Consider the following 9,042-nt stretch of genomic DNA (forward strand, 5'->3'; position numbering starts at 1 on the left):
AAGATAGAATCGAGTCTGAGCCCTCTTCTTACATTTGGTCCTCTTATGAATAGTGTATAAACTCTTTCCCCATATTGCTGGCTTCAGGGGTCGGCTCATTAGGTGGTGGAGGAAAAGGAGCATGGCTCAGTAAGAAGATCTGTACTAGAACCTTCCTTTCTCTTCAAAGGACCTAAAGGTTCTTCTGCTCTTCAAAGATAGTGAACCATTTTCTCAGACTTCTTTAAAAGGTGGACTCTGGACACAAGACCCAGTAAGTCAGCTCTGCCCCCCAAGTTAAATTTCTGTCTCCACAATGTCTCCCTAGTTCCCCCTTATCTTGGTAAATCCTACATGTCCACAGAGAAGCTTTTCCCAGACTCCCTCCAAGCCCTGTAGCTGATCATTTGCCCCTATGTACTACCACAGCTGAGTCTTCGGTCTTCACCGTCAGACTGTGCTTTTGGTTGGTTTTGTTGTTTATTTGTTTGAGACAGGTTCTTACTCTAACTCTGGCTGTCTTAGAACTCACTGTATAGACTAGGATGATCTTGAGCTCACAGAGATCCCCCTACCTCTGCCTTCTGAGTGTTGGGTTTAAGGGTGTGTGCCGCTACTGCCCAGCTATACCTCAGAAGATTTCTAAGGGGACTCAGGAAGAAGATGCATATCCTAGCTCTTGAGAGACAGAGGCAGGAAAATCAAAAGTTCAAGAACTCCAAGGTGCTGAAGAGATTGTTCGGTGAACAAAAATACATAATGCTTTTGCGAACAACCTGAGTTTGGTTCCCAGCACTCACATCAGACAGCTTACAAACTGCCTGTTGTTCTAGCTTCAGGGGAGCCAACGCCCTCTTCTGGCCTCTTCAGGTACTTGCACACATATGTGGACACACACACACACACACACATACATGTACATGTTCGGCACATGCACACATTATTAAAAATAAAAATAAATCATAAAAAGTTCAAGATTAGCCTCAGCTATTCAGGCCACTCTGGGCTCTACAAGATTCTATTATGTACATATATACATACACACACCACATATGACTTATGCATGGATGAAAATAGCATAATAAACTGGGCGGTGGTGGTGCACACCTTTAATCCCAGCACTCTGAGTTCGAGGCCAGCCTGGTCTACAAGAGCTAGTTCCAGGACAGGCTCTAGAAACTACAGGGAAACCCTGTCTCGAAAACAAAAAAAGAGAAAATAGCATAATAAAAGCCATTATTTGCACAACTGATATACACTAATAATAAAAAATTAAATTATAAATTTCTCATTTAATAGGCAATGCAGTAATACAAATGTCTTAACTTTTAAAAAGATTTAGAAGCAAATGGACTTCAAGTCTTCTTAGCATGAATACATGTTAAGCAAGTGCATGAAGTAATCATGTTAATTGGCTGGATTTGGCCATCCACAATGTGCACATATTTAAAAAAAAAAAAAGCACATGGTATACCATAAGTATGCCTGATTTTGCCAATTAAAAAAAATTAAAAACCAAGAAAATATTGGCTAAACATATAAATAAAAGTGGGAAGAAATAATAGTCATGTATCAAAAACTTCCAATAAGAAAAAAGAAAAGAAATCCACTAAAACCCAAAACCTTTAGAGGTGGGCTGACAGGACATGCAGGGAATAGGAAGAAAAGTGGGAACATGGCTGGCTTTGGATCCAAGGAATAGCATATGACTTGTGCATAGTACTTATGTTCTAGTGTGTTCCCAATGATCAGCTGTGGCTTCGATCTTAAAAACAGGGCTGGGTATGTGATTGAATTAGTAGCATGCTTGCCAATCATGCACAAAGCCCTATTTTTGATCCCCAGCACTACATAGACTAGGTGTGGTGGTGCAACACTGTAATCCCAGCACTTGGGAGGTCGAGGCAGGAGGATTAGGGATTTAAAGTCATCCTCCCTTATGTAGAGACTCTGGAATAAGTCTGGGCTACAAAAGGCTCTGGATGTAAAAACAGAAACAAAGGACAAAAACAGAACTGTTGACTGAGGTTTCTGTCCTACCCAGTCAGTAAGTCCCAAATAAATCACACAGAGATCTACATTAATTATGAACTGATTGGCCTAGTAGCTCAAGCTTCTAATTAACTTATAACTTATATTAGCCCATAACTCTTGTCTGTGTTAGCCACGTGACTTGTTACCTTTTTCGGCAAGGCAGTCACCTCTTGCTTGCTCTGTGTCTGACTTTCTCTGTGTCTGGGTAACAACTGCAGACTGAGCTTCCCTCTTCCCAGCATTCTCATTGCCCGCCTCTACTTTCTGCCTGGTTGCCCCGCCTATACTTCCTGCCTGGCTACTAGCCAATGAGCATTTTATTAAAAACAATACAAGTGGCAGGATAAAAGATCATTGTCCCACAGCACAGAACTGAAGATGTGACTCAGTAGAGTGCTTCCTACATGTGCAAAGCCCCGAGTTCTATTCTCAGAACTCCCAAGGAGGAGAATGGGGCTGGAAAGATGGCTCAGCAGTTAAGAGCACTTGCTGATCTAGTTTGATTCCCAGCACCCACAAGGCAGCTTACGACTGTAGCTCCAGAGGGCTCTGATCCCTCTACTCTCCATGGGCACTTCGCATTCACTTGCTTATATACATATAAGTAGGAGTAAAATAAATCACAGGGCTGGAGGGATGGCTCAGCGGGTTTGAAAGCACTGACTGCTCTTCCAAAGAACCTGGGTTCAGTTCCGAGCATCTACATCTCACAAGCATCTGCAACCCCAGTTCCAGGGGACCTAATGTCCACTTTTAGCCTCTGTGAGCACCAGGCACACATTTGGTACACTGACATACATGCAGGCTAAATATTCACACACAAAATAATACAAGTAAAATTTAAAACAATGAACATGAAGAGTTAAAATAATAAAAATAAAAATAAATCTTTCTAGAAAGATTTCAAAAAATGAAAGAGGCCTCAGCAGAGGAGCACTCTTAGACAGAAGTGGAAGGGAAGACTCTACTCACAGGAAGCTCTTTAACGTGCTCAACAAATATTCATTGGTGACCCCAGGGCTTCGGATGGGGACGGAGAGAGGGACTGTAGAGTGGAAAGTCTTGCCTGGGTGAAAGCTGAGAGGAGGGGCCTTGTTCTAGTTAGGTTTCTATTGCTGTGGCAAACACCATGACCAATAGCAGCTCAGGTAGGACAGGGTTTATTACAGTTTACAGTTGTAACTCACCCTGATGGAAAGTCAAAGCAGGAACTCAAGGCAGAAGCCTGGAGGCAGGAACTACTGAGAGACCATGGAGGAGTGCTGCTTACTGGCTTGACTCATTCAGTTTGCTTTCTTATACGCCCCAGGACCACCTGCCCAGGAATGGCACTGCTCACAGTGGGCTGGGCTCTTCCACATCAATTAGCAACTAAGAAAATGTCACATAGCTTGCCTACAGGCCAATCAGATGGGGCATTTTCACAACTGAGGTTCCTTCTTCTCAGATGGCTCTAGCTTGTGTCAAACTGACAAAAAAAACTAATCAATACAGACCTTCCCTGGCTCCTAAAAGTTTTCCCTGACCTCCCAACAAATGCCAGGCCTGTACATGTTTATGTACACACAGCAATATGTTTTTTTTATTTTATGAGATAGGGTTTCTCTGTGTAAATAGTCTTGCTGTCCTAGAACTCACTCTGTAGACTAGACTGGCCTCAACCTCACAGAGGTCCGCCTGGCTCCACCTCCCAAGTGCTGGAATTAAAGGCATGCACCACCATCGCCCACAGCAATAATTTTTCAAAGTATTTAAAGCAGGGCTGGTGGAGACTGCAGATGTAGCTCAGTTAGTAGAGAGCTTGCCTACAGTGCATAAAACTCCGGGTTAATCCCTAACTCCCTATAAGCTGCATGTGGTGGTGCGTACCTGTGACCTGGGTGCTTAGGATGCAAGAAAGCATACCTTGGATAGGCAATGACAAGGAGTCACCTGGGACATTTGTGTGGTAGTGGTGGCAAGCACTCTACCTTTGAGCTACATCTCTAGCCTTTGTTTTTTTGAGACAAATCCAGGCTGGCCTCAAACTCTTACTCCCCCTGAGTGCCAGGATGACAGGCCTGGGCCCAAGAAGCCTGGAACACCTTTGACTCTCCTTTGTTTCCCTTGAAAGACAGAGACTCATGCAGACCAGACTGACCTCAAACTTACTATATAGCTGAGGGTGGTCTTGAACTCTCAGTTCTCCTGCCTTAGTTCTTCCAAAAAGTCCTGTGATCACCAGTGTGTGCCATTTCCGCATTTAGTTTTTTTGGATACTGCTTGTGAGAGTATTATGGAACATGTTTGGTGGGGTGTGGGACTCAGCATAGTGGTAGTCCTTAAGTGGAAGGCCCCCCACTTTTCTAGGGGCACTGAATGGGGCTATATTTGAGTCTACAGCCATCAAGGATGAGCCACTTCCTACCACCTCTTCAGATTCATCTGCATTAACTTTGATGGAGCTCTACTTCTCTGAGATGCAGACGTTCAGGTGGCCAGGAAACTTGAATGTGGTTCTCTTTGGGGCAGGGCTGTTTGGCTGTAACCTCCAGTTCACTCCTGCTTGATCCGGAAAGCTTCATTCAACACTCTTCAAACCCCACCCTCTCAGAGAATCTCCAACAGAGAATGGGTGCCAAAAAGCCCAGTTCCATATTCTTGGCAGCTGTGGAAGCTCTTCCCTTGAAGTTGCCAGTCACCCAAGACCCCGCCTACTGGTTACCATTTGACCATACATGGGCAAAAACTCAACTTGTGGAGGACACATCATCACCCCTGCTTACAAAGTATATAAACTCCCTGTTTTAGTAGCCAACCCCAATCTCTGGGGCTGAGGGCTCACCTGGGAGCTGCTTTGCTCCCAAATATACCTGTTCTTTTGTTTTTTCAATTCATCTGACTTACTGCATCAGTGGAGAAACCTATTTTCACATTACACGGAAAACCTGCTAAGGGCCTCAATCACACCTTCCTTTTCCTGCAAGTTGGGACAAATAAACATAATGACCTTGTCACTATGAACCCTAACCACTGTACCCTGGAGTTTCTCAAAGGAACCTACCTGTCTGGGGCCTATTCTGGGGACAGCATTGGGATCAGAAACATGAAAATCCACCAGAAAACTGTATCCAAGATTTCTTAGGGAAACCCATGTAGGGAACAGCTGTATTCGCTACCACTGAGGCTGCTATTCATAGCCATTCTATACCAGGCCCCATGAGGACTGAGATCTGGCAGATTTGGTTGGCTACAGATGGTTAAGGGCTTAAATTTTTGTTTGTTTGTTTTGCTTATTTTATATGCTTGAGTGTTTTGCCTGCATGTGTGTGTACCATGTGTGTGCAGTGCCCACAGAGGTCAGAAGATGGGGTCAGATCCCCTGGAACTAGAGTTAAAGAGGATTGTGTGCTGCCACCACCATGTGAGTGCTGGGAACTGAACTCAGGTCCTGTGCAAAAACAGTAAGCATTCTTAACTGCTGACCTATCTCCGCAGTTCAAGGTTTTTGTTTTGTTTTGTTTTTTTAAGTGTGCCAAGCTCTTGGCTTACCTGGGAGGAACCAGCACAGAGAGCAGAAATTCAGAAATCTAAAAAGGCAGATTCTGGGTGGAATTGGGAGTCAGGCCACCTGGTGGGAATTGTCTTCTCCCAAGAGAATCACCTTGCCCTTGTTCCTGACAGTCTAAAAAACAAAATCAAGACATTGGGGACTTTTTCTTCAAAGCTCTTGGAGAGGATGAGGCAGTTTCCCCCAGAGAAGGATGCAAACAGATCCAGGGGTGAGACAGGAACTGAGGAGGGCAGAACTAAGCTCTCTGCCTGGTGCACTGGCAACAGCCATCAATTACATGCAATGAGTCACAACCCAAGCTGAAGTTTAAGAAAACAAACAGGACGCATACAGAGGCTGAGCAGGCTGCAATAGGACATTTTGGTGAGGCAAGAGTCACTGGCTTGAAGTAATTGAGTTGTCTTTCAACTCAGGTAGAAGTTAGACCCACTTCTCATTCTGAGCATGTGAGTTACTGGAAAAGAGGATTTAATTTACATCGACTGGGTTGGACTGCACCTGGGACCAAAGAGCAGGGTGTGCCTGAAGACAAGCCTTCCAAATGGAGCCGCTGGAGTTCCACTGCTGCAAAACACTGCACCCCACATCTTGATATTCAGGGTGACATGCCTTTGGGTGAGCACACAGCCATGCCCAAGGGTCCTATTTCAAAATGCCCCCTCCATTACAGGCTGTTCACTGGCTAAAAGCTTGCAGCAAGCTTTTCTGCCCTTTTTTATCTTGAGGGTTAGGTGGTAACTCTTGAGACAAAGGGGCTTCTTTGGGAGAAGAGCACACTTGTCTGTCATTTTTCTTTTTATTTTCTTTTTTTTCTTCTTTTTTTTTCAAGACATGAAATAGCCCTGTGTAACATGAAATAGCCCTGGATGTCCTAGAACTAGCTTTTGTAAACCAGCTAGAACTCACAGAGGCCCACTTGCTTCTGCCTCCTGAGTGCTGGGATTAAAGGTGTGCACCACCACCTGGCATTGGTCTGTAATTTGAGACCCGATAGGGAAGAAGTGTCAACTCTTTCAATTCTTTTTTCCCCTTCCCTTCCTTCTTTCCTTTCCCTCCCTTCTTTCTCTCTCCTTCTTCTTCCTTCTTTTCTCCCTCCCTTTTTTTCTACAGAGTTTCATATAGTTCAGGCTGTCCTCAAACTCACAATGTAGCTGAGGATAATCTTGAGCTTTCTGATCCTCCCCGTCTCCATTTCCCGAATGTTAGGATTACAGTAGTTGACACCTTACCTGGTCCATGTGATGCTGGGGAGCAAGCCCGTGGCCTCATGCACGCTGCCAGAGCGTTCTATCAACTGTGCTGTATTTGAGGTCCCTCTCTGCCTTTTTTTTTCATTAACATTCAAGAGGCTGGGAAGGTGGCTTAGTGGTTAAAGGCACTGCTGATCTTACAGAGGAACCAGGTCCTATTCCCAGCACCCACATAGTCACTCACACTGTCTCTAATATCAGTTCCAGAGGATCTGATGCCGCCTTCTGATTTCCACAGCCACCATGTTCACATTGGTACACAGACACACAGACAGGCAAAATGCCCATACAGATTACAGGTTTTTTTAAAATTAGTGTACAAAAAAAAATGGGCTTCATTATGACACTTTCATACATATGTGTCGTTATATTTTGTTATAAAGTGTTTTCCATTGCTCCCATTTAGGGTTTATATTGAGAGCCATGGGCATGGAACAGGGACAGGATGCAGCATACAGAGGGGAACAGTCCTAATCCAAATGTGTGCAGAATGTCAGAGAGAGGACCCCGTTAATCAGATTCTTCTAGAAGTTCACATCCTCCCTTGTTATGAGTGCCTCTGGAACTGTTCTCAGGGTAGCCCTGGTATGCTCAGTAATTTCTCACCAACCCACCCCCAAATCTATTCTTAGCCAGAGCCTTTCTTTATTCTCCTGTGTCTTTCAGATTTTTGGTACATATACTTCACTGAGATAATTGTATAATTATATACAGACATGTACTTCACTGAGATAATTTACACCTATTGTCAGCTCAGGGAGAAAAAGCCCAGCTAGAAGTCAACTGTGACTTCTTAGAGTAGCAAAACGCACTAAGAGGGACTGTTTGCAAACAGTGTACACAGTTCACTCTTTCAGAAGCCCAAATTTCAAAACCACATAGGAGTGATGCTGGGTCCCCAGCATGGGAGTGTGTGTGTGTGTGTGTGTGTGTGTGTGTGTGTGTGTGTGTGTTGGAGGGGCTATCATATGCTGAGGCAGGAAGCTAGAGAGTGGGGTAGGTATGGGCTAAGTTTTCTATAGAAACCCTTTCTAATGAGCACTAACTCACTCTGTAAGACAGTATTAAACCCTTGCACACTGTAGCAGTTTTAACCATCAACTTGACACAATCTATAATCAATCAACTGGGAAGAGAGTCTTTCTGAGAAATTATCTAGATCAGGTTGTCCTGTGGGCACATCTGAGGGATGATTGTCTTGATGGTTTATTGACACGAGAGGTCCCAGCCCATGGTGGATAGCACCATTCCCTAGCTATAAGACATTATAAGAGGAAAGAAATCTAGCTAAGAGAAAGAAAAGAAGGGAACAATCAGGCATTCACGTGTGTATTCTTGTTCTGCTCTTAATGGACATTTATGTAGTGTTTTAAGTTCTTTCCCTGACACCCCCTCATAAATGGCTTGTCACCTGGAACTGTGAACCAAACAAGCTATTTCTTTCCTAAGCTGCTGTATATCAGGGCATTTTATCACAGCAACAGAAGAAATAAAGCTATAACCCAAAGGCAGCCCTACAATGACCTAACCTTCTCCCACTAGACCTCACTCTTCAAAGGTCCCATCACCTGTCAACTGAGCTTCTAATACATGAATTTTTGGAGAACAAACCATATTGGAACACAGCACCCACCATGTAACAGGCATAGCAACCAACCTCAACAGCTTTTACAAGCAATAATAGCATCCGCAAACCTCAAAGAGCTCTGCAGACAGCTGTGGTCTTTGCAAGTACCTACAGGCTCTGCAAACGGCTGCATATTTTAAACAATCTTCATTTTAAAATGTAAGCTCAAAATTTTGACGAAATTACAAATGTGAAGCTCTGCAAATAGGAATAGCTTCTGCAAATGACAGTGGAGTTTTAAAGACTGTAGACTTTACAAAAAAAAGTGATAGACTCCAAAATACCTCTAGTCTACCAGCAACTGTGGGTACTGCAATAGCTGAACCATAAAAATATAATACTTAAGGAACTGGGGAAAAGACTCATAGGTAAGGTGCTCATTGCACACAAGGATGTAGCCACAAGGGTTGGAGGCACACAGACAGGCTGATCTCTCAAGTTTGTTGACCAGCCATCCTAGACAAATTGATGAGCTCCAGGTTTAATGAGAGACCTTGTCTCAAAACATAAGGTGGGGAGTGATTGAAGAGGGCACTTGACATTGATCACATGCACATAGACACCTGTGTGTATATACCCACATGCACATGTGCATACAA

General features: G+C 44.0%; 1 non-coding gene across 1 annotated transcript; it reads right to left on the minus strand.

Moving 5' to 3' along the window:
• Window positions 1–5,115: 5,115 nt before the first annotated feature.
• On the minus strand, window positions 5,116–5,248 carry LOC119800562. The gene has a single exon (XR_005283054.1). It is a non-coding gene; the product is annotated as a small nucleolar RNA SNORA70 (small nucleolar RNA).
• Window positions 5,249–9,042: the final 3,794 nt, after the last annotated feature.

Source organism: Arvicola amphibius, chromosome 13 (genome assembly GCF_903992535.2).
Source record: "Arvicola amphibius chromosome 13, mArvAmp1.2, whole genome shotgun sequence".
Classification (NCBI taxonomy): Eukaryota; Metazoa; Chordata; class Mammalia; order Rodentia; family Cricetidae; genus Arvicola; species Arvicola amphibius.